Source organism: Anabrus simplex, chromosome 1 (assembly GCF_040414725.1).
Source record: "Anabrus simplex isolate iqAnaSimp1 chromosome 1, ASM4041472v1, whole genome shotgun sequence".
NCBI classification, from domain to species: Eukaryota; Metazoa; Arthropoda; class Insecta; order Orthoptera; family Tettigoniidae; genus Anabrus; species Anabrus simplex.
This window is the reverse complement of record NC_090265.1, coordinates 1,713,803,259-1,713,829,430: the sequence shown is the minus strand read 5'-3', so window position 1 is coordinate 1,713,829,430 and position 26,172 is coordinate 1,713,803,259. Positions and strand designations below refer to the sequence as shown.

General features: G+C 42.5%; 2 long non-coding RNA genes across 2 annotated transcripts in view; both read right to left on the bottom strand.

Annotated features, from left to right (window-relative positions):
- The window catches only part of LOC136882147 (uncharacterized), a 50,901-nt gene extending 49,969 nt beyond the window's left edge, over window positions 1-932 (bottom strand). The window contains exon 1 of the long non-coding RNA XR_011018807.1: window positions 676-932. This is a non-coding gene — a long non-coding RNA (uncharacterized lncRNA). The remainder of the gene's footprint in view (window positions 1-675) is intronic.
- Window positions 933-2,688: 1,756 nt separating this feature from the next.
- Window positions 2,689-24,122, bottom strand: LOC137502450 (uncharacterized). Its single transcript, XR_011018808.1, has 3 exons — window positions 23,870-24,122; window positions 7,181-7,425; window positions 2,689-2,915 (listed from the first exon to the last, which is right to left on the bottom strand). It is a non-coding gene; the product is annotated as an uncharacterized lncRNA (long non-coding RNA).
- Window positions 24,123-26,172: the final 2,050 nt, after the last annotated feature.

The following is a 26,172-nucleotide window of genomic DNA, read 5'->3' as shown; positions in this document are numbered from 1 at the left end:
ACAGGGTCAGATAAGGCTTTGCCTAGTCTAATTGGACATAGTTGTGCATTCAACATTTTGCCCATTTCAGGATTTTCCTCACCAAAATTCAAACTTTAATATAAAAACATGAAATACCAACCTTCTTCAGTAAAATTTCCAGTAAAATTAACAACACTAAGCGTCACACAATTTAAGCCCATTACTGTGTTTTGCATTTGAAGACCAGGTATCATATTAAAAAAGAAATAGTGGATCAACCGACTATACATTTTGCAATTGTAGACCAAAGCTGTCACTTGATCTATAAATGCTTTGGTTCTTAATGTTTATTCTTAGTTCTGACAGGCTTTTGCTTTAAGAATGAAGGTTGTTTTACTTAATAATTTATTCGGCATCTGCACTGTTTAGCACGTGCAGTATATTCTGGCGTGTTTGTGCATCTAAGGATGCATATTTCCTTGTTTATAATCCCACTTCGGTATTGTATAGCAACTACTGCAGTATTTACAGATCTCCTAGTAAGCTCTAAACATGCATCTTTCAAGAGGAAACAAGATGTTAGAAGCATTAGGAATAACTGCTATGAAAATGGTAACTGAATATTGTACGATTGTATCCCTCTGTCCTGTAGCTTAGATAGTAGTGTGCATTAAGTCAAAAGCTTTAGATCTATAATTGAAGAGAACAACTTACCTCGTTGACGTCTAATTGATTCTCTTGTTTATCCCTGCAGAGATTTTGCTGCATGAATGGTAGATCTGCCTGTGCGAAACACAAATTTCTCTTCAGGAATTTTTTAATCTGCAACTGATTGTATTCGTTTCACAAGGTGTTTCAACAGGTTCTTGAAGAGCACAAATTTCAAAGCTATGCCCTGATATGAATTGGGGTCACTGGAGTCACCTTTCCCTTTATATAACACTTGAGTGATACTTTTTTCCATCTTCCTGGTATGGTGCCTAGAATAAGATACTGATTCAGCAGACTGTTATCACATCTTTCAGAATGTAATCAAGCAATGTGTTCAGTTACTACTGATCTTTATTTAGGGCAGTCACCCAGGTGGCATATTCCCTATCTGATGTTTTCAGAGCCTTTACTTAAATGACTTCAAAAAAATTGGAAATTTATTGAACATCTCTCTCAGTAAGTTATTCCAATCCCTAACTTCCCTATCTATAAACAAATTTTGCCACAATTTGTCCTCTTGAATTACAACTTTATTTTACATTGTGATATTTCCTACTTTTAAAGACACCACTCAGAATTATTCATCTAGTATTGTCATTCCATGCCATCTCTCCACTGACAGCTTGGAGCATACTGTTTAGTCATGCAGCTCATCTCCTTTCTCCCAAGTCTTCCCAGCCTAACATTTTTTGTAACACTACTCTTTTGTTGGAAATCACCCAGAACAAATCGAGCTGCTTTATAGATTTTTACAGTTTTTGAATCAAGTAATCCTGGTGAGGGTCCCATACACTGGGACCACATTTTAGTTTGGTTCTTCCTAGAGACTTATATGCCCATTCCTTTACATCATTACTACCACCATTGAACACCTTCATAACCAGGTGCAGATATCTGTACGGTACCCTTTATTTACATTCCCATTTATGTGATTACCCCAATGAAGATCTTTTCTTACATTAATACCTAGGTAATTAAATTGATTCCCATAAGGTACTTTCACCCCATCAATGCAGTAATTAAAACTGAGATGGCTTTTCTTATTTTTGAAACACACAACCTGATTTTAACTCTGTTTATCATCACACCATTGCCCTCTGTCCATCTCACAACATTATGAATGTCATTTTGCAGTTGCTCACAATCTTGTAACTAATTTCTTACTCTATACAATATAACATCATTCGCAAAAAGCCTTCTCTCTGATTCCACTTCGTTACTCACATCATTTATATGTATAAGGAAAATAAATATCCTATAACACTCCCTTGAGGAATTCCCCTTTTAATCATTTCAGGGTCAGATAAAGCTTCGCCTAGTCTAATTGGAAATAGTTATGCATTTGTAGGTTAAGCAACAATTGGCTCATTTCAGGGTTTTCCTGTATTCTGGTGCCAAGACTTCAAACTTCAATATTAAAATAAGAAATGCCAACTATCTTCAGTAAACTTTCCAGTAAAATAAAAAAACCTAAGCGCCACACGTTTTAATTCCATTACTGTGCTTGCATTTGAAGACCAAGTATCATATTAAAAGGCAATAGTAGACCAACCGAATAAACATTTTGCAATTGTAGACCAAGGCTGTCACTTGGTCTATAAATGCTGTCGTTCTTAATGTTGATTCCTAGTTCTGGTAGGCTTTTTGTTTAGGAATGAAGGTACTTTTACTTAATACTGCATTTGGCATCTGCATTGCTTAGCAGCTGCAGTGTATTCTGGTGTATTTTTGTGTCCAAGAATGCATATTTCCTTCTTTATAATCCCACTTCTGTATTGTTTAGCAACTACTGCAGTATTTACAAATGTCCTTGTAAGCCCTAAACATGCATCCTTCGAGATTAAAGAAGATGTTAGAAGCATTAGGCATAACTGCTATGAAAATGGTAACTGAATAATGTACGATTGTAGCCGTATGTCCTGTCGTTTAGATAGTAGTGTTCATGAAGTCAAAAGATTTAGATCTATAAATAAAGAGAACAACTTACCTTGGGGAATTCTAAGTGATTCTCTTATATGTCCCTGTAGAGATCTTGCTGCATGTGCGTGTGCAAAACCCAAATTTTTCTTCAGGAATTTTTGAATCTGCAGTTGAACCTATTCTTTTCACAAGGAGTTTCATCAGGATTCTGAAGAGTACTAATTTCAAAACTATGCATTGCTATGAATTGGGGTCGCTGGAGTCACCTTTCCCTTTATATAACATTTTAAGTGATGCATTTTTCCACCTTCCTGGTGTGGTGCCTAGAATAAGACATTGATTCAGTAGACTGTTATCACATCTTTCAGAATGTAATCAAGCAATTTAATCAATCACTACTGATCTTTATTGAGGGCAGTCTGCCTGGTGGCAGATTCCCTATCTGATGTTTTCTGAGCCTCTTCTTAATTGACTTCAGAGAAATTGGAAAACTATTGAACATCTCTCTTAGTAAGTTATTCCAATCCCTAACTCCCCTTCCTATAAACAAATTTTGCCCCAATTTGTTCTCTTGAATTCCAACTTTATTTTCGCATTGTGATCTATCCTACATTTAACGACACCACACAGAATTATTATCTACTAATGTCATTCCATACTATCTCTCCACTGACAGCTTTTAGTCAGGCATCTCATCTCTGTTCTCCCGAGTCTTCCCAGCCCAAAGTTAATGAAATACTACTCTTTTGTTGGAAATCACCCAGAAGAAATCGACCTGCATCTCTTTAGATATTTCCAGTTCTTGAATAAAGTAATCCTGGTGAGGGTCCCATATACTGGAACCATACATTAGTTGGGGTCTTACTACAGACTTATATGTCCTTCCCTTTACATCCTTACTGCAGACTTTAAACAACTTCATAACCAGGTGCAGAAACCTGTACCCTTAATTTAAAATCCCCATTATGGGATTATCCCAATGGAGGTCATTTCTTACATTAACACCTAGGTACTTAAATTATTACCATAAGAAGCTTTCAACCCCATCAATGCAGTAATTAAAACTGAGAAGGCTGTTCCTATTTGTGCAACCTACAACCTGACATTTAACCCCGTTTATCGTCATACCATTGCCCTCAGTCCATCTCACAACATTATCAAGTTCATTTAGCAGTTGCTCACAATCGTGTAACTTTTTTCTAATCTATATGAAATAACATCATTCCCAAAAAACCTTCCCCCTGATTCTACTTCTGTACTTACATCATTTATATGTATAAAGAAACATAAATATCCAGTAATACTGCCTTGAGGAATTCTCCTCTTAATTATTACAGGGTCAGATAAAGCTTCGCCTAGACTAATTGGACTTAGTTATGCATTTGTTGACTAAGTGACAATTTGCTCATTTTAGGCTCTTCTACCCCTGTGGGTGGGGAAGGTAAAATAACACCCATGGTATCCCCTGCCTGTCATAAAAGGCGACCAAACGGGGCCTCAGGGGCTCTGATTATTGAAACGTGGGTTGGCGACCACGGGGCACTTAGCTGAGTCCTAGCATTGCTTCCACTTACTTTGTGCCAGGCTCCTAACTTTCATCTATCCTATCTGACCTCTCTTGGTCAACTCTTGTTCTTTTCAGGCCCCGACGGTATTAAGTTGGCGAGGCCTAGGGAGTCTTTCATTTCCACGCCCTTCATGGCCCTTACCCTCGTCTTCCTTTGGCCGACACCTTCATTTTTCCAAGTGTAGGATCCCGTCCATATTTTCCCTCTGATTAGTGTTATATAGAGGATGGTTGCCCAGATGTACTTCCTCTTAAAACAATAATCACCACCACCACCTTTTCCTGCAATCTGGTGGTGGTGGTGGTGATTTTTGTTTTAAGAGGAAGTACAACGAGGTAATCATCCTCTCTGAACAAATAGGTGGAAGAGAACTTTAAAATATAAAAAAGAAATAATTTATTCAACAAGTAATTTGGAAACACAGTACAAAATATAACAAAAAGCAATTACAGGATTAGACCGAAAGGATTACTAACGTATCAAAAGGGAACGTACGTTCCCTGAGTAACAGTACACTTGTAATTTATATACCCTTGATAAGTCCACTGTCGCACATAAAGCGGATGATGAGATCAGCAGTAGTCGCGTCATCGGCTAGTATGCGTTCGAGGGTTTCCTGCAGGCCGAGGCTCCGTCTTTGGCCAGAGAGATCGGCGCACTCTGTGAGGATGTGGGCTACGGTGAAGTCGGCACCACAAGAACACACTGGGGGGTCTTCCCTCTTCAGGAGATAAGAGTGTGTCGATCGTAAATGACCTCTCCTCAGCCTGCATAGTACTATGGCCTCTCTCCATGAAGGTCGGAAAGAGGACCGCCACACGGTAGTTGTCTTCTTAATTGCTCTCAGCTTGTTGGGAGTTCACATATCTAGCCACTCCGATTCCCAGGACGCCAAGATGGTTCGACGTAGCAGAGACCAAATATCCTTAGCAGGTACATTGACTCGTCTTGGAGGTAAAAGTACAGCTTCCTTTGCAGCTTCATCCGCAAGTTCGTTTCCCGCAATCCCAACGTGGCTTGGAAGCCATGTGAAAGTGATTCTGGTTCCAGCATCCCATAACCTGGCTAGAAGGTCATGTATCTGCCGCACCAGTGGGTGTTGCGAGAAACAGGTTTCAATAGACTGCAGAGAGCTTAACGAATCGGTACACAACAGAAAGTGGCTTCTTTCGTCACGCAGTGCAAACTGCAGAGCCTCTAAGATGGCATAAAGCTCTGCAGTATATACGCTACATACCTTAGGAAGTGAGAACATCGTACTCATATCATCAATGACGAAAGAGCAACCAACATTATCTCCGATTTTTGAACCATCCATGAAGGTAAGTCTCGCAGACGGATATAAGTGAACGAAGTCCTGGAAATACCTCCGATAAACGGAGGAATCCAAGTTCACCTTGCGTCCACGCAGCAGATCTAGACGTATATCCGGTCGCGGAACCAACCACGGAGGTACCTCGCTAAGAGATCTTTCAAGACAACCACCGATATCAACATTCAAATCATGACACAAGCTATCAATCCGAAACCCAACCGGCCGTGTGGCATTCGGCCGGTCTTGGTACCGCTGGTGGTATTGAGTACGATAGATGCATTGATAGCTTGGATGTAGCGGCATTTCACGAATTTTGGCAGCATACGTGAGGAGTAACTCCTGCCTCCTTATCCGTAAAGGTGGAACTCCCGCTTCAGCGAGTAGGCTGGGAATGGGGCTAGTACGGAAAGCACCCGTTGCCAGCCTTACTCCACTATGGTGAATACTGTCTAAAAGGCTCAGCGTAGATTTTGATGCTGAGCCATAAGCCGCACTTCCATAGTCAATTCGGGAGAGGACCGAAGCTGTGTAAAATCACAGCAGTACCGCACGGTCACCCACCCACGAAGTGCCGCTGAGAAACTTAAGCATGTTAAGTCTCTTCATGCAGGCAACCTTCAACTGACGGATGTGGGGCTGCCACGTAAGTCTCTTATCAAAATGAAGACCCAGGAATCTGCAGGTGTCAACCACTGGTAAGACACTGTTTCGCAAGCGGAGTTCTGGTTCGGGATGCACAGGCCGACGTCGACAGAAGTGTACAACAGAGGTTTTCGCTGCTGAAAATCGAAAACCGTGTTGCAGGGCCCATCTGTCGACTCGGTTAATAGCTTGCTGTAGCTGTCTCTCAGCAAACGCCACCCTTCCGGAGCTGTAATGTAGAGCTAAGTCATCTACATACAGCAAAGGAACGACTGCGGGCCCAGCAGCGGCAACTATGCCTGCAATCTGGTGGCCAAGAATTCAAACATCAATATAAAAATAAGGAATGCAAAATTTCTTCAGTAAAATTATCTGTAAAATAAAAAACACTAAGCGCCACGCGATTTAAGTCCATTACTGTGTTTCGCATTTGAAGACCAAGTATCATCTTAAAAGGCAACAGTAGACCAACCGACTAAACATTTTGCAATTGTAGACGAAGGCTGTCACATGGTCTATAAATGCTTTGGTTCTTAATGTTGATGCTTAGTTCTGGCAGGATTTTGGTTTAAGAATGAAGGTTCTTTTACTTAATACTGCATTCGGCATCTGTATTGTTCAGCAGCTGCAGTTAATTCTGGTGGGTTTGTGTCTAAGAATGTATATTTCCTTCTTTATAATCCCACATCTGACTGTCTAGCTACTACCGTTCTTTCCACTTCCTAGGCATTTCCTATCCCATCATCGCCATAAGACATATCTGTGTCGGTTCGACGTAAAGCAAAATAGGAAAAAAAATGCTACTACTGCAGTATTTACAAATCACCTAGTAAGCTCTAAACATGCATCCTTCAAGAGGAAAGATCAATCAATCACTACTGATCTGCATTTAGGGCAGTTGCCCAGGTGGCAGATTCCCTGTCTGTTGTTTGAAGCATTAGGAATAACAGTTACGAAAACGGTAACTGAATAATGTACGAATATATCTCTATGTTCTGTCATTTAGGTAGTAGAGTGCAAGAAGTCAAATGCTTTAGATCTATAAATAAAGCGTAAAAGTTACCTCGGGGATGTCTAAGTGATTCTGTAGAGATGTTGCTGCTTGAATGGTAGATCTGCCTTTGCAAAACCCAAATTGCTCTTCAGGAATTTCTGAATCTGCAGTTGAATCTATTCATTTCACAAGAAGTTTCATCAGGATCATGAAGAACACAAACTTCAAAGCTATGCGTTGATGTGAATTAGGGTCACCTTTCCCTTTATATAACACTTTGAGTGATGCATTCTTCTTTCTTTCTGATATGGTGCCTAGAATAAGACATTAAATCTGCAGACTGTATTCACATCTTTCAGTATGTAATCAAGCACTGTAATCAAATACTACTAATATACATTTAGGGCAGTCACCCAGGTGGCAGGTTCCCTATCTGATGCCTTCACAGCCTTTTCTTAAATTTCAATGAAATTGAAAATTTATTGAACATCTCCCTTAATGGACTGTAATGGACTGTATTGCGATTGACCAGTCTAAAGCATTTGATAGGGTGGATCATTGGAGACTACTGGTAGAAATGAGTGCAATTGGACTAGACAAAAGAGTGACTGAGTGGGATGCTATATTTCTAGAAAATAGATCTCAGAGAATTAGAGTAGGTGAAGCTTTATCTGACCCTGTAATAATTAAGAGGGGAATTCCTCAAGGCAGTATTATTGGAATTTTATGTTTTCTTATATATATAAATGATATGAATAAAGGAGTGGAATCAGAGGTAAGGCTTTTTGCGGATGATGTTATTCTCTATAGAGTAATAAATAAGTTACAAGATTGTGAGCAACTGCAACGTGACCTTGATAATGTTGTGAGATGGACAGCAGGCAATGGGGATGTTGATAAACGGGATCAAAAGTCAGGTTTTGAGTTTCACAAATAGGAAAAGTCCTCTCAGTTTTAATTACTGCATGGGTGGGTTGGAAGTTCCTTTTGGGGATCATTGTAAGTATCTAGGTGTTAATATAAGGAAAGATCTTCATTGGGGTAATCACATAAATGGGATTGTAAATAAAGGGTACAGATCTCTGCACATGGTTATGAGAGTGTTTAGGGGTTGTAGTAAGGATGTAAAGGAGAGGGCATATAAGTCTCTGGTAAGACCTCAACTAGAGTATTATGTTTTTTTTTTTTTTTTTTTTTTTTTTTGCTAGGGGCTTTAACGTCGCACCGACACAGATAGGTCTTATGGCGACGATAGAGTATGTTTAAAGTGTATGGGACCCTCACCAGGATTACCTGATTCAAGAACTGGAAAAAATCCAAAGAAAAGCAGCTCGATTTTCTTCTGGGTGATTTCTGACAAAAGAGTAGCATTACAAAAATGTTACAAAGTTTGGGCTGGGAAGAATTGGGAGAGAGAAGGAGAGCTGCTCGACTAAGTGGTATGTTACACGTCATTAATCTCACAACTTTTCAAACTTTCATGATTATTTAACCACAAAATGTGGTACTGTATGTATTGAATAGGTGAATAATAAATGTATACTTTGTGAATTGAATGTAAGTGGTATGTTCCGTGCTGTCAGTGGAGAGATGGCGTGGAATGACATTAGTAGACGAATACATTTGAGTGGCGTTTATAAAAGTAGGAAAGATCACAATATGAAGATAAAGTTGGAATTCAAGAACAAACTGGGGCAAATATTAATTCATAGGGAGGGGAGTTAGGGATTGGAATAACTTACCAAGGGAGATGTTCAATAAATTTCCAATTTGTTTGAAATCATTTAGGAAAAGGCTAGGAAATCAACAGATAGGGAATCTGCCTCCTGGGCGACTGCCCTAAATGCAGATCAGTATTGAGTGATTGATTGAGTGATTGATTAATGAAAGTTATTTCAATCCCTAACGCCCCTTCATACAAAGAAACTTTGCTCCAATTTGTCCTCTTGAATTCCAACTACACTTTCACCTTGTGATCTTTCCTCCTTTAAAGATACCATTCACAATTATTCATCTACTAATGTCATTCAGTGCCATCTCTCCACTAACAGTTCAGAGCATACTGCTTAGTCATGCAGCTCGTCTCCTTTGTCCCATGTCTTCCCAGTCCAAAATTTCTTGTAACACTACTCTTGTGTTGGAAAACACTCAGAACAAATCTAGCTGCTTTCCTTTAAATTTTTTCCAGTTATTATATCAAGTAATCCTGATGAGGTTCCCATACACGGGAACCATACCCTATTTGGGGTCATAATAGAGACTTCTTTCCTTTATATCCTTACTACAACCCTTAAACACCTTCATAACCAGGTGCAGAAATCTGTACTCTTTATTTAAAATGCCCTTTATGTGATTACTCCGATGAAGATCTTTTCTTACATTAATACCTAGGTACTTGAAAGGATTCCCATAAGGAACTTTCAACCCATCAATGTAGAAATTAAAACTGAGAAGGCTTTTCCTATTTGAAAACCCACAACCTGACTTTTAACCCCATTTATCATCATACCATTGCCTTCTGCCCATCTCACAACAGTATCAAGGTCATTTTGCAGATGCTCACAATCTTGTAACTTATTTCTTACTCTATACAAAAAGTATAATACACAGAAAGTCTTCTGACTCCACTTCCCTTCCCACATCATTTATATATATAAGGAAACATAAATGTCCAATAATACTGCACAGAGGAATTCCTCTCTTAATGATTACAGGGTCAGATAAAGCCTTGCTTAGTGTAATTGGATGTACTTATGCATTCGTAGACTAAGCGACAATTTGCCCATTTCAGGCTTTTCCTGCATTCTGGTGGTGGTGGTGGTGGTGGTGATTCTTGTTTTAAGAGGAAGTACTCTCTATACAAATTAGTGGAATGAAATTTAAAATATAAAACCATATTATTTATTCTACAAAGGAATTTGGAAATGCAGTACAAAATTGAAAAAAAAACAATTAGAATTAGGCCAAAAAAAATTCTAACAAATCAAAAGGGAATGTACGTTTCCTGAGTAACAGTAAACTTGTAATTTATATACCCTTGATAAGTCCACTGTCGCACATGATGCGGATGACGAGATCAGCAGTAGTCGCGTCATCGGCTAGTATGCGTTCGAGTATTTCTTGCAGGCCAAGCCTCCGTCTTAGGCCAGAGAGATTGGCGCACTCTGTGAGGATGTGAGCCACGGTGAAGTCGGCACCACAAGAACACACTGGGGGGTCTTCCCTCTTTAGGAGATAAGAGTGCGTGGATCGTAAATGACCTATCCTCAGCCTGCATAGTACTATGGCCTCTCTCCGTGAAGGTCGGAAAGAGGACCGCCACACGGTAGTTGTCTTCTTAATTGCTCTCAGCTTGTTGGGAGTTCGGATATCTAGCCACTCCGATTCCCAGGACGCCAAGATGGTTCGACGTAGCTGAGAACAAATATCCTTAGCAGGTACATTGACTCGTCTTGGAGGTAAAAGTACAGCTTCCTTTGCAGCTTCATCCGCAAGTTCGTTTCCCGCAATCCCAACGTGGCTTGGAAGCCATACAAAAGTGATTCTGGTGCCAGCATCCCTTAACCTGGCTAGAAGGTCATGTATCTGATGCACCAGTGGGTGTTGCGAGAAACAGGTTTCAATAGACTGCAGAGAGCTTAACGAATCGGTACACAACAGAAAGTGGCTTCTTTCGTCACGCAGTGCAAACTGCAGAGCCTCTAAGATGGCGTAAAGCTCTGCAGTATACACGCTACATACTTTAGGGAGCGAGACCTTCGTACTGATATCATCAATGACAAAAGAGCAACCAACATTATCTGCGATTTTAGAACCATCCATGAAGGTATGTCTCGCAGCCGGATATTGGTGAATGAATTCTTGGAAATACCTCTGATAAATGGAGGAAGCCGTGTTCACCTTGGGTCCATGGAGCAGATGTAGATGTATATCCAGTCACGGAACCAACCACGGAGGTACCTCGCTAAGAGTTTGTTCAAGACCACCACCGATATCAATATTCAAATCATGACACAAGTTATCAATCCGAAACCAACCGGCCGTGTGGCATTCCAATAGAGTAAATTAATGTATTATTAGGGTCCACCTTTTAAATACAAAATGTAAATAGTTTAAATTACATAAATGATTAGGTACTAGTTTTGACCTAGTAATAGATCATCGTCAGCCTAAAGAAAAATTAAAATGCAAATACCGCAGAAATTAAACAATGTAAAGAAACGTAAGGTCTCGTAAAAGTACATACCATGTGAGATATTTTGCAGCACTATGTTAAAAAATAACTCACTGAAAGAGATTCATAATATGTCCAATGCATATTAAAAAAAATCCTTGAGTTGCTGCTCCCTTAAGATGCAGGTATTCAATTGAAGAACCACTGAGCTGAAGTTACGTCGTTTATTTATGAATAAAGTCCAGTGTGCCGTATAGCATTAAAAAGTCCAGAGCGCACTAAAAAGAGGTTATAGAAAAGAATTCTTGAGTTGCTGGATAAGGAGATTAGATTATGCTAGCTCCTTTAAGATACTGGCATCCAACTGAAGAATCACTGAGCCGAAGTCACGTCGTTTATGTACGATTAAAGACCAGTGCGCCGTATAGCATTAAAAAGTTGATAGGGATGGAAATTTTTCAGTTGTTGGTCAAGGAATTCAACATATGTTGGCTTCTTAAATTTGCTGCTGTATATTTGAAGAACAACTGAGATGAAGATACGTTGTTTTTTAAGATATTCATAGACGTAAAAACACATGGATGCTGGGAAGGCTCTTCAGTTTTTTCGAACTTGAAGGAAGGTAATTGTTGCACATGGAGGCTTAAGAATCCAGAGATGCGCTACATTATGTTAAAATTAGAGATCCATAAAAAGGTCCCGTGCGCCGTATGAAAGTAACAAGTTGTGAAAGTATAACTTAAGTTGTTGGTCATGGAATTCGAAAAAGGTTGGTTTTCAAGCGACGCTGCTGCTCATTCAGAGATCAATTGATATTACAGTACCGTAACATTGTCTTCTCAAGATGTTTATAAACTTGAAATAAATGTCGATGCGAAGTAAGATGCTAGAAAAAAGCTCTTCTGTTTCGAGAATCTTGAAGGACGATGGATGTTACGCGAGGAGGATTGACATATATGGAGTTAAATAAAGGTGGATAGAAATACGCAGTTCAATGCGGACCAAACATTTGACTCTGAAAAAATGACAGCAAGGAAAAAAAGAAAGAAATTTGGTCAGGTGGAAGAAAATATTTAAATAACATATGTCATAAGGGAATTGATGCGTGTTGTAATAAGCTGAAGAGAGAAAAAGGGGTAGGTGAGGTTCAAGGTAAATCTTGAGGAGGTGAAGGGAGAAAAAGAACGGAAAGAGAAGAAAAGGGGAAGGGTGAGAGGATATTAAGGTGAGGACGAGGGATGTGGGAATATGGAAGATTGTTTAAGAAAAGTACTATAAATAAAATGAAAAATCGGACCTTTAACATTTGATTTTGATTGTCTTAAAAGCTAAATGAGCAGGTCAAAAAGAATGTTCAATTTTTCAGAAATGTCATTAAGATTGAAGTTTGGATTAAAATACTGGTCTAGATTTATAAAGCAATTCTCTGTTATGTTAAGAAGGGGTCCTTTATTCATAATTTTGAGAATTACCATTTCATGTTTTATGTCTGTAAATTTATGTTTATAATCATTCATGTGTTGACCAACTGCAGGAAATTTATTGTGTTTTAGGGTATTGACATGTTCCAAGTATAGTTTTTTAAAGCTTCTTCCTGTTCGTCCAATATAAGAAAAGTTGCAGCTGTTGCATTTTACCCTATATACACCGGATTTTAAAAAACAGTCAGTTCTATTAACAGATGATGAGTTGTGTAAGACTTTAGCGTTATTATTGTTGGTTCTGAAGGAGATTTTAATATAATGTTTTTTAAAAATGTTAGTGACCTTATAAATATCTTTATTGAACGTAAAGGTAGAAAATAAAGAAACTTTTGGTATTTCTTTTTTCAGAGTGGTTATAGGACGATGTTTGTATTTATTGATAATACCTTCAATGAAAGAACTATTGTATCCATTGAGTTTAGCAATCATACGGATGTTGTTCAATTCTTTTTTAAGATCACTTTCGGTCATTGGGACAGTATAGGCTCGATGAACCATATTATTATAAGCTGCTCTTTTATGGATTTGTGGATGAGAGGAATCTTGATGAATAGTGGAAGATGTTTGGGTAGGCTTTCTGAAGATATTGAATTTAAAGGAATGCAGTTGCCTAATGGTGGTATTGGGTACAATAGATGCATTGATAGCTTGAATGTAGCGGCATTTTACGAATTTTGGCAGCGTACATGAGGAGTAACAGCTGCCTCCTTATCTGTAAAGGTGGAACTCCCGCTTCAGCGAGTAGGCTGGGAATGGGGCTAGTATGGAAAGCACCCGTTACTCCTTACTCCACTATGGTGAATACTGTCTAAAAGGCTCAGCGTAGATTTTGATGTTGAGCCATAAGCCGCACTTCCACAGTCAATTCGGGAGAAGACCGTCGCCGTGTAAAATCGTAGCAGTACCGCACGGTCAGCCCCCCACGAAGTACCGCTGAGAAACTTAAGCATTTTAAGTCTCTTTATGCAGGCAACCTTAACAGATGGATGTGGGGCTGCCACCCCCTCTAGGGACACCATGACCTTGAAGTCGGTGTGGGGGCTTGTGTGCTTGTTGATCCCGAGGGCTGTGCCAGCTCAGGGTTACCCATGCTGGATAGGCCTTGGTGTAGGGCCAGACTAACAAGGTGTCCCCTGAGTTGCTTGAGAGGTGTCTGTGCTCTTTATTCTTCATCACTATTTCTACCCTTCTATTCTCACCATCTTTAATTTCATTCCTCTTCCTGTCTGGCCACCCTCTCTGCCCCGGGTAGATTAGGTTAGACATTACAGAAAAATGAAAAAATAAAATAAAATAAAAATTAAAAAATAAATAAAAAAATTAAATTTTAAAAAAATTATTAGGTTAGTACGGAGGTTTTATCCTCCCCCAATCACAAGTTTCGGGTCGTGGCGAGGTGATGCATGGCTACTGGGAGAGTAGTTCCAAGCGACCCCCTCCAGATACCGGGCACCCTCTGGAGTATATAGCCTTGCCTCCGGTAAATCTCCTTGGCTCTGCCGGAGGTCGACCTCATATTTCCGTGAGTACTCGTGGGACAAAAGACGGAACCTCTTTCTCTTCCTTCTTTTACAAAGGGTGGCACCCTTCAAAAAACAGCGTCAAATATTGGTAAAAAGCATAAGCGGTATACTCCAGTTCCTGTAGACTACATGAGTGACGAACGTCTTCCTCGATTCCTGGTTGCTTCCAGGGTCGATGGTAAAAGTTTCCTTGACGAATGTCCTTTTATGATAAGTAATTCAATTGAAGAAATTGTTGCTGGTGAAGTCGACGAGATGCGCAAGCTCCGAGATGGATCCGTACTTATCAAGACATCTACGGCTGAACAGTCCAGACGGCTACTTAAAGCCAAGTTATTCGGTAAGGTAGAGGTGAAAATCGAGAAGCACCAAACCCTTAACTCCTGCAAGGGAGTTATATTCCACAGGGATTTGGTTAAGTCTTCCGATGATACAATGATCCGGTACCTAGCACGTCGGGGTGTAACCGACGTGAAGAGGTTGAAGAGGTGTGTGGGTGATAAGCTACTCGATACGGGTGCTTTCATCCTTACCTTCGACGCTGAGACCATACCTGAACGAATAAAGGTAGCAATGTATCGCCTGACTGTTCGTCCGTACATTCCGGCACCAATGAGGTGTTAAACTGTCAAAAGTTTGGCCACACCTCATTGCGACGTACAGGTTCGACGACCTGCAAAATGTGTGGGAAGTGCGAGCATGCTGGGGTTGAATGCACACCACCACCTGTGTGCGTCAACTGCCCGGGTACGCATGCTCCAATCTCCAAGGAGTGCCCCACATTCAAGCGGGAGAAGAAGATCCAGGAGATAAAAACGCTGGATAAGCTATCTTATCCAGACGCCCGGAGGAAGTTCAAATCCATGGCTGCTCCGGAGTTCTCCATCTCCTTCGCCGAAAAGGTCGCAAACATGCGGATCACTCCGCAGAGTTTTGTACAGAACACCAGTACCGAAAATGCATCGAAAAGTCAAAGCCAGCAACAAAATTCAATAAGTAAAGAAACTGGAGTTTCAACGAGCGAAGCACCGAAAAGAGCGTTACTGTCGACGTTGCCTGGGAAGAGCACTTCCCAGGAACGTTCGGCTGGGAAGTCCTCTCCCAACAGGGCGGGGGGAAAGACTTCCCCAAATAGGGCTGGAAAGTCCAGCCCTCCTTCCAATGCCCAGATCATAAAGGAGGAGAAGGTGAAGCCACAGAGCTCCCTCAAAAAAATGGAGAAGAAGCCTTCTCCAACTCAGTCGGGGTCCACAGGATCACCGAAGAAATCCGGCAAGCCATCTGCCGGCTCTCCTCCCAAAAAGAGAGAAACGGTGGGCAAGAGCAAGAGGGCCAGACGCCCTCTTGTTCGATCACTTTCTGGAGAACCTAGTTCTCCCAGGAAGAAGGCCCACTGTTCCAGACCATTGAGATCACCGTCCGCGGAGGGTCAAGTCACTGCGCCTCCTTCTTCTGAGGAGACAATGGAGACTGAAACACTCATTGTCGTGGATGGTGACGACAATACTGACAACAACGGCGGAAAATGGCAGGTAGTTGACAAAAGAAGGGCAAGCAATTATCCTAATTTTGCAACACTACCAGTCCACACAATGGCACTATTGCAGTGGAACTGCAGTAGTTACCACTGTCGCCTAGCTGAGTTACGTCAACTGATATCCGTCTATGCGGCCTCCATAGTCTGTCTACAGGAATCTCGTTTGAGGCCTGGACACGACACGACTATGAGAAGATATCGTCTTTATTCCAAAGACAGAGTAGCTGTGGATGGCGCGGCAACTGGGGGCGTTTGTACCCTAGTTCGCTCCGACATCTTCAGCGAAGAAGTACCACTCCGTACTCAGCTAGATGCAGTTGCAGTTCGCACTCCGTTGCCAGTAATGACAACGGTTTGCAACGTGTACTTTCCACCGGATTATAACATTGATATGCATGCACTACAAGATTTGATCACTCAGTTGCCTCCTCCTTTCCTCATGCTGGGGGATGTGAACGACCGTAACACACTATGGGGTTCTCCGTCTTCCTGTTCTAGGGGGAGGAAGCTTGAGCGAATGATCAACCTATTTGATCTTTGTGTGCTCAATACAGGGGAACCAACACACTTCAGTAGCGCGCATGGCACATTCTCACACCTGGATGTCACTTTGTGTAGCCGTGCGCTAGTTCCCCTGCTACGGTGGCAAGTTCACGACGACCTCTGTGATAGTGACCACTTCCCGATAATTCTGTCTCTCTTGAATCAAAGACAGTCCGAAGTACCCAAGCGCTGGTTACATCGGCGGGCAAATTGGCCAGAATTTACAAAACGCGCAGTGATGGCTGATGATATGCTGGAGTCTGTTGACGACCACGTCTCTTCCATTACTACTGGAATTTTGGCTGTTGTTGAGGAAACAATTCCTTCCTCGTCCGGTATTCGTCGCCGGAAACAGGTCCCATGGTGGACGGATGAAATTGCAGCAGCCATACGTGATCGCCGACGGGCGTTTAAGCATTATCGTCGGAATCCTACGATGGCCAATCATATCGCATTTAAGCGTCTGCGCGCGAAGGCCCGTTTTTTGATTCGAGAAAGTAAGAAAGCTACGTGGGAAAAGTATGTGTCATCCATCACGGCACATACTCCATCATCACAAGTGTGGACTAAACTCCGCCGTATTGTCGGAGTACAGAATGTGCCCTCAGTACCCGGAATCTCCATTAATGGAGATATACTTACGATTCCTTCAGTCATTGCAGACCACATCGCGTCACATTTCGCAGATACGTCCAGCTCTAGGAGATATGACCCTGCATTTCTTCCAATTAAGCGCGAAGCAGAGGCCCACCATCTCTCTTTTGCCTCTAGTGCTTCGCATCCCTACAACGTGGCCTTCACGGAGTGGGAGTTGCGAAGTGCACTTGCGCTATGCAGAGATACGGCTCCTGGACCGGACAAAATCCATAATCAAATGCTTAAGCATTTGAGTGACATATGTCTCAAGGATATCCTCACCCTATTTAACAGAATATGGAGTGAGAGAGTGTTTCCATCTCAATGGCGTGAGGGAATTGTAATACCAATTCCCAAGCCAGGTAAAGATCCAAAACTTCTGGATAGTTATAGGCCAATATGCCTTACAAATGGCCTCTGTAAGCTATTTGAAAGGATGGTTAACCGGCGTCTTGTGTGGGCCATGGAAAAGGAGGGTCTCTTGTCTAACTACCAGTGTGGTTTTCGCTCTCATCGGTCTGCCACTGATCATCTGGTCAGACTGGAGAGCGCCATTCAGAAGGCCTTTCTCCGGAAGGAACACCTAGTCGCCATGTTTTTTGACCTTGAAAAAGCTTACGATACTACCTGGCGATATGGGATTCTCTCCACTCTACACCAGTGGGGATTTCGGGGAAATTTGCCAACGTTTATTGAGAACTTCATGTCCCTCCGTCTCTTTCGAGTCCGAGTAGGGAATGCATTTTCTCAATATTACGTTCAGGAAAATGGAGTACCTCAGGGATCGGTACTGAGTGTCACGCTGTTCGCAATCGCCATCAATGGCATAGTTGCCGCTGCTGGGCCCGCAGTCGTTCCATCGCTGTATGTAGACGACTTAGCTCTACATTACAGCTCCGGAAGGGTGACGTTTGCAGAGAGACAGCTACAGCAAGCTATTAACCGAGTCGACAGATGGGCCCAGCAACATGGTTTTCGATTTTCAGCAGCGAAAACCTCAGTTGTACACTTCTGTCGACGTCGACCTGTGCATCCCGAACTAGAGCTCCGCTTGCGTAACAGTGTCTTACCAGTGGTTGACACCTGCAAATTCCTGGGTCTCCAATTTGATAAGAGACTTACGTGGCAGCCCCACATCCGTCAGTTAAAGGTTGCGTGCATGAAGAGACTTAACATGCTTAAGTTTCTCTGCGGCACTTCGTGGGGGGCTGACCGTGCGGTACTGCTACGATTTTACACGGCTACGGTCCTCTCCCGAATTGACTATGGAAGTGCGGCTTATGGCTCAGCATCAAAATCTACGCTGAGCCTTTTAGACAGTATTCACCATAGTGGAGTAAGGCTGGCAACGGGTGCTTTCCGTACTAGCCCCGTTCCCAGTCTGCTCGCTGAAGCAGGAGTTCCACCTTTATGGATAAGGAGGCAGCAGTTACTCCTAACGTACGCTGCCAAAATTCGTGAAATGCCGCTACATCCAAGCTATCAATGCATCTATCGCACCCAATACCACCAGCGGTGCCAAGACCGGCCGAATGCCACACGGCCGGTTGGGTTTCGGATTGATAGCTTGTGTCATGATTTGAATATTGATATCGGTAGTTGTCTTGAACGAACTCTTAGCGAGGTACCTCCGTGGTTGGTTCCGCGACCGGATATACGTCTAGATCTGCTCCGTGGACCCAAGGTGAAAACGGATTCCTCCGTTCATCGGAGGTATTTCCAGGACTTTGTTCACCAATATCCGGCCGCGAGACTTATCTTCACGGATGGTTCTAAAATCGGAGATAATGTTGGTTGCTCTTTTGTCATTGATGATATCAGTACGAATGTCTCGCTCCCTAAAGTATGTAGCGTGTATACTGCAGAGCTTTACGCCATCTTAGAGGCTCTGCAGTTTGCACTGCGTGACGAAAGAAGCCACTTTCTGTTGTGTACCGATTCGTTAAGCTCTCTGCAGTCTATTGAAACCTGTTTCTCGCAACACCCACTGGTGCAGCTGATACATGACCTTCTAGCCAGGTTAAGCGATGCTAGCACCAGAATCACTTTCGCGTGGCTTCCAAGCCACGTTGGGTTTGTGGGAAACGAACTTGCGGATGAAGCAGCAAAGGAAGCTGCACTTTTACCTCCAAGACCCGTCAATGTACCTGCTAAGGATATTTGTTGCCAGCTACGTCGAACCATCTTGGCGTTCTGGGAATCGGAGTGGCTAGATATCCAAACTCCCAACAAGCTGAGAGCAATTAAGAAGACAACTACCGTGTGGCGGTCCTCTTTCCGACCTTCACGGAGAGAGGCCATAGTACTGTGCAGGCTGAGGATAGGTCATTTACGATCCACGCACTCTTATCTCCTAAAGAGGGAAGACCCCCCAGTGTGTTCTTGTGGTGCCGACTGCACCGTGGCCCACATCCTCACAGAGTGCGCCGATCTCTCTGGCCTAAGACGGAGCCTCGGCCTGCAGGAAACACTCGAACGCATACTAGCCGATGACGCGACTACTGCTGATCTCGTCATCCGCTTTATGTGCGACAGTGGACTTATCAAGGGTATGTAAATTACAAGTGTACTGTTACTCAGGGAACGTACGCTCCCTTTTGATACGTTAGTAATCCTTTCGGCCTAGTTTTATAAATTTTGTTTTTGTTTTATTTTGTACTGCGTTTCCATATTCCTTTGTTGAATAAATAATTTTGTTTTATATTTTAAATTTCTTGTCCACTTATTTGTTCAGAGAGGATGATTACCTCGTTGTACTTCCTCTTAAAACAAAAATCACCACTACCTGTGGGGCTGTCATGTGAGTCTCTTCTGGAGAAAGGCCTCCTGAATTGCACTCTCCAGTCTGACCAGATGATCAGTGGCAGACCGATGACAGCAAAACCCACACTGGTAGTTAGATAAGAGACCCTACTTTTCCATGGCCCACACAAAACGCCGGTCAACCATCCTTTCAAATAGCTTACAGAGGCCATTCGTAAGGCATATTGGCCTATAACTATCCTGAAATTTTGGATCTTTACCTGGCTTGGGAATTGGTATCACAATTCCCTCGCGCCATTGAGATGGAAACATCCCTCACTTCATATTCTGTTGAATAGGGTGAGGATATTCTTGAGACGTCTGTCACTCAAATGCTTAAGCATTTGATTATGGATTTTGTCTAGTCCAGGAGCAGCATCTCTGCATGGCGTGAGTGCACTCCGCAACTCCCACTCAATGAAGGGCACGATGTAAGGATGCGAAGCACTAGAGGCAAAAGGAAGACGGTGCGCCCCTTCTTCACGCTTAATTGGAAGAAATGCAGAGTCAAATCTCCTAATTTGGACGTATCTGTGAAATGTGATGCGATGTGGTCGGCAATGATGAAGGAATCATAACTATATCTCCATTAATGGAGATTCCGGGTACCGAGGGCACATTCTGTACTCCGACAATACACACTTGTGATGACGGAGTATGTGCCGTGATGGATGACACTTACTTTTCCCACGTAGCTTTCTTGCTTTCTCAAATAAAAAAACAGGCCTTCGCGCGCAGACGCTAAAAATTTATATGATTGTCCATTGTAGGATTCCGACGATAATGCTTAAAAGCCAGTCGGCGATCATGTATGGCTGCTGCAATTTCATCCGTCCACCATGGGACGAGGGGCTCTAAACTTTGGAGCGTGGGTTGGCGACCACGGGGCCTGACATTGTTTCCACTTACTTGTGCCAGGCTCCTCACTTTCATCTATCCTATCCGACCCCCCTTGGTCAACTCTTGTTCTTTTCCGACCCCGACGCTATTAGGTTTGCGAGGGCTAGGGAGTCTTTCATTTTCACGCCCTTCGTGGCCCTTGTCTTTCTTTGGCCGATACCTTCATTTTTCGAAGTGTTGGGCCCCTTCCATTTTTCTCTCTGATTAGTGTTATATAGAGGATGGTTGCCTAGTTGTACTTCCTCTTAAAATAATAATCACCACCACCACCTCGAGCATCCTCCCCCTAGAACAGGAAGACGGAGAACCTCATAGTATATTACGGGCATTCACGTCTCCCAGCATGAGGAAAGGAGGAGGCAGCTGACTGATCAAATCTTGTAGTGCACGAATTTCAGGTTTATAATCCGGTGGAAAGTACATGTTGCAAATCGTTGTCATTACTGGCAACGGAGTGTGAACTGCAACTGCATCTTGCTGATACGGAGCGGTACTTCTTCGCTGAAGATGTCGGAGCGAACTAGGGTACAAACGCCCCCAGGTGCCGCGCCATCCACAGCTACTCTGTTTTGGAAAAAAGACGGTATCCTCTCATAGTCGTGTCGTGTCCAGGTCTCAAATGAGATTCCTGTAGACAGATTATGGATGCCGCATAGACGGATATCAGTTGACGTAACTCAGCTAGGCGACAGTGGTAACTACTGCAGTTCCACTGCAATAGTGCCATTGTGTGGATTTGTAGTGTTGCAAAATTAGGGCAATTGCTTGCCCTTCTTTTTGGCAATTACCTGCCATTGTCCACCGTTCTTGTCGGTATTGTCGTCATCATCCACGATAATGAGTGGTTCAGTGTCGATCGTCTCCTCAGAAGGAGGAGGTGTGGTGACTGGACACTCCACGGACGGTGATCTTATTGATTGGGAACAGTGGGCCTTCTTCCTGGGAGAACAAGGTTCTCCAGAAAGTGATCAAACAAGAGTGAGTTGGGGCCTCTCGCTCTTACCCATCGTTTACGAACAATTTGGAGGAGAGCTGGCAGATGGCTTGCCAGGCTTTTTTGGGGATCCTGGGACCCCTCATCTCATTGGAGAAGGTTTCTTCTCCAAACGTGTATTGATCCATTTGTCTGTGGTTTGACATTTACTTGCTGAGTACTTGATGTTTGCGGTGTTCATGGCGGGACAGAGGGTACAAACATACGGGAGATATGCGTACACTAGCAGCCTTCTCTGCAAAAGAGACGGAGAATTCTGGAGTAGCCATTGATTTATACTTCTTCTGTGCCTCTGGATAAGAAAGTTTATCCAGAGTCTTAATCTCCTGGATCTTTTTCTCCTGTTAAAATGTAGGGTATTCCTTGGGCCAAGGGGCGTGCTCCCCAGTGCAGTCAACACACACTGGTGGTGGTGTGCACTCCGCACTGGCATGCACCACTTTTCCACATGCCCCGCATATTGCTGATCGCTGGCAGCGTGGTGAGGTGTGGCCAAAACGCTGGCAGTTGTGGCACCTCATAAGAAAAGGAAAATATGGTCGAACAGTGAGTGTGTACATGGATACCTTAATATGTTCGGGCAGTTTATCAAGAAAGAAAGTTAAGATGAAAGCCTTGGTGTCATAGAGGTTATCATCGACATGCCTCTTAAGACGTTTAACGTCGGATAGTCCTCTACGAGCAAGGCTCCGGGTAAGGTCTTCATCGGAGGCCTTAATCAAGTCAGGGACTTGTGGCTCTCAATCTTAACCGGCACTGGTCCGAACACTGTGGCTTCCAATAACTTTTTACTCTGCACGTGCGTACTAGTCTTAATGAGTACGCTACAATCACGCAATTCCCTCATTTCATCTACTTCACCAACAAGACCTTCCACAGCATTGCTTATCAGGAACAGGTTCTCTTGAAGAAAGCTCTGCCCATCGACTCTGGTCGCAACCAGAAATCGTGGCAGACGCTCTTCAGAAACTTCCTTACTAGGCAGGTCAACAAGATTGAAACATTTACGTTTCCTAACTGAACAATTAAAGGACGCAGTTTTAAGGCCTGCAGCCTCCGAAGAATCAAAACCAAACTCAAAAACCATACATAGTCCTACGAGTACCCGGGATATAAAAGGTCGACCTTCGACAGAGCGCTGACATACCGAAAGCGAGGCAATATACTCCAGATGGCGCCCGGTATCTGAAGGTGGGTCGCTAGGAACTACTCTCCCAGTAGCCATGCATCACCTCGCCACGACCCGAAACTTGCAATTGGGGGAGGATAAAAACTCCATACTAACCTATTTTACCTATTCTAACTATTCTTATCGTTTATTCTACCCGAGGCAGAGAGGTTGGCTAGACAAAAGAGGAATGAAATATAAGAAGGTGAGAATAAAGGGTAGAAATAGTTATGAAAGATAAAGAGCACAGTCACCTCTCAGGCAACTCGGGGGACACATTGTAAAGTTGGCCCTACATGGAGGCCAATCCAGCATGAGTAACCCTGAGCTGGCACACCACTCAGAATCAACAAGCACACAAGCCTCCACAAGGTCATGGTGTCCCTAGAAGGTGCATTCTGGTGGCCAAGACTTCAAATTTCAATATAAATATAAGAAATGCCTACTTTCGTCAGTCAAATTTCCAGTGAAATAAAAACGCTAAGCGCCACATGATTTAAGTCCATTACTGTGTTTCGTATTTGAAGACCAAGTATCATCTTAAAAGGCAATAGTAGACCAACTGCCTAACTTTTTTGCAATTGTAGACCAAGGCTGTCACTTGGTCCATAAATGCTTTGGTTCTTAATGTTGATGCTTAGTTCTGGCAGGCTTTCAGTTTAAAAATGAAGGTTCTTTTACTTAATACTACATTCTGCATCTGCATTGTTTAGCAACTGCAGTATATTCTGGCAGGTTTGTGTGTCTAAGATTGCATATTACCTTCTTATTTTCCCACAACTGTATTGTTTAGCTACTACTGCATTATTTACAAATCTCCTTGTAACCTTTAAACATGTATCCTTCAAGAGGAAAGAAGATGTTTGAAGCATTAGAAATAACAGTTACAAAAACGGTAACTGAATAATGTACGAAAGTATCCCTATGTCTTGTCATTTAGATAGTAGTGTGCAAGAAGTCATATGCTTTAGATCTATAAATAAAGCAAACAACTTACCTCGGGGATGTCTAAGTGATTCTCTCATTTGGCCCTGTAGAGATCTTGCTGCTTGAATGGTAGATCTGTCTGTGCGAAAACCCAAATTGCTATTCAGGAATTTTTGAATCTGCAGTTGAATCTATTCATTTCACACGGAGTTTCATGAGGATCTTGAAGAGCACAAATTTTAAAGCTCTGCATTGATGTGAATTAGGGTCACTTTTCCTTTATATAACACTTTGAGTGATGCATTCTTCCATCTTTCTGGTATGGTGCCTAGAATAATACATTGATTCAGCAAACTGTATTCACATATTTCAGAATGTAATCAAGCAATGTAATCAATCATTGCCAATCTACAGTTAGGGCAGTCGCCCAGGTGGGAGATTTCCTATCTGATGTCTTCTGAGCCTTTTCTTAAATTTCAATGAAATTGGAAATTTATTGATCATGCCCTTTAATAAGTTATTCCAATCCCTAACTCCCCTTCCTATAAACAAATTTTGCCCCAATTTGTCCTCTTGAATTCCAACTTTATTTTCATATTGTGATCTTTCCTAATTTTGAAGACACCATTCACAATTATTCATCTACTAATGTCATTCCGTGCCATCTCTCTACTGACAGCTCGGAGCATACTGCATAGTCACGCAGCTCGTCTCCTTTCTCCCAAGTCTTCCCAACCGAAAATCTTTTGTAACACTACTCTTTTGTTGGAAATCATCCAGAACAAAGTGAACTGTTTTTCTTTAGATTTTTCTGGTACTTGAATCAAGTAATACTGATTAGAGCCCCATACACTGGAACCACACTCTAGTTGGGGTCTTACTAGAGTCTTATATGCCCTTTCCTTTTCATCTTTACTACACCTCTTAAACACCTTCATAACCAGGTACAGAAATCTGTACCCTTTATATACAATCCCATTTATGTGATTATCCCAATGAAGATCATTTCCTTACTTTAATACCTACCTACAATGATTCCCGTAAGGACCTTTCTCCCCATCAATGCAGTAATTAAAACTGAGAGGGCTTTTCCTATTTGTGAAACTCACAACCTGACCTTTGACCCCATTTTTCGACACACCATTGCCTTCTATCCATCTCACAACATTATCAAGGTCATTTTGCAGTTGCTCACACTCTTGTAACATACCCCCTCTAGGGACACCATGACCTTGATGTCGGTGTGGGGGCTTGTGTGCTTGTTGATCCTGAGGGCTGTTCCAGCTTAGGCCCCCTGTGGGTGGGGGCAGTAGAATAACACCCACGATATCCCCTGCCTGTCGTAAGAGGCAACTAAATGGGGCTCCAGGGGCTCTGAACTTTGGAGCGTGGGTTGGCGACCACGGGGCCCTCAGCTGAGTCCTGGCATTTCTTCCACTTACTTGTGCCAGGCTCCTCACCTTCATCTATCCTATCCGACCTCCCTTGGTCAACTCTTGTTCTTTTCCGACCCCGACGCTATTAGGTTTGCGAGGGCTAGGGAGTCTTTCATTTTCATGCCCTTTGCGGCCCTTGTCTTCCTTTGGCCGATACCTTCATTTTTCGAAGTGTCGGAACCCTTCCATTTTTTCTCTCTGATTAGTGTTATATAGAGGATGGTTGCCTAGTTGTACTTCCTCTTAAAACAATAATCACCACCACCACCATCCCACTTTCACACCAAACAAATGCTGCGGTTGGAACTTAATTAAGGCCATGGTGGTTTCCTTTCAACTCCTACCCACTCCTATCCCATCGCTGCCGTAAGAGCTATCTGTGTCAGTGCGATGTAAAGCAAATGAAAGAAAAATGAAATGCTGACATCTGTTGCAGCTCTTACATCAATAGCCTCACTTTCACTAGTCAGTTATTTTTTTGCAGAAATCACAACACTCTTTTGGAGCTGTGCCTAAGCAATCCATGATTGTTGCCTTTTATAGATGCAAATTTTGTGGTATGCATATTACCAAAATCCAATATGGCACTCTATAACATTAAGTACCTATGTGTTAATGTAAGGAAAGATCTTCATTGGGGTAATAACATAAATGGGATTGTAAGTAATGGGTACAGATTTCTGCAGCTGGATATGAAGTGTTTAAGGGTTATAGTAAAGATGTAAAGGAAAGGGCATATAAGTCTCTAGTAAGACCCCAACTAGAGTATGGTTCCGGTATATGGGACCCTCACCAGGATTACTTGATTCAAGAACTGGAAAAAATCTAAAGAAAAGTAGCTCGATTTGTTCTGGGTGGTTTCCAACAAAAGAGTAGTGTTACAATAAAGCTGATTATGATGATGCTTGTTGTTTAAAGGGGTCTAACATCTAGGTCA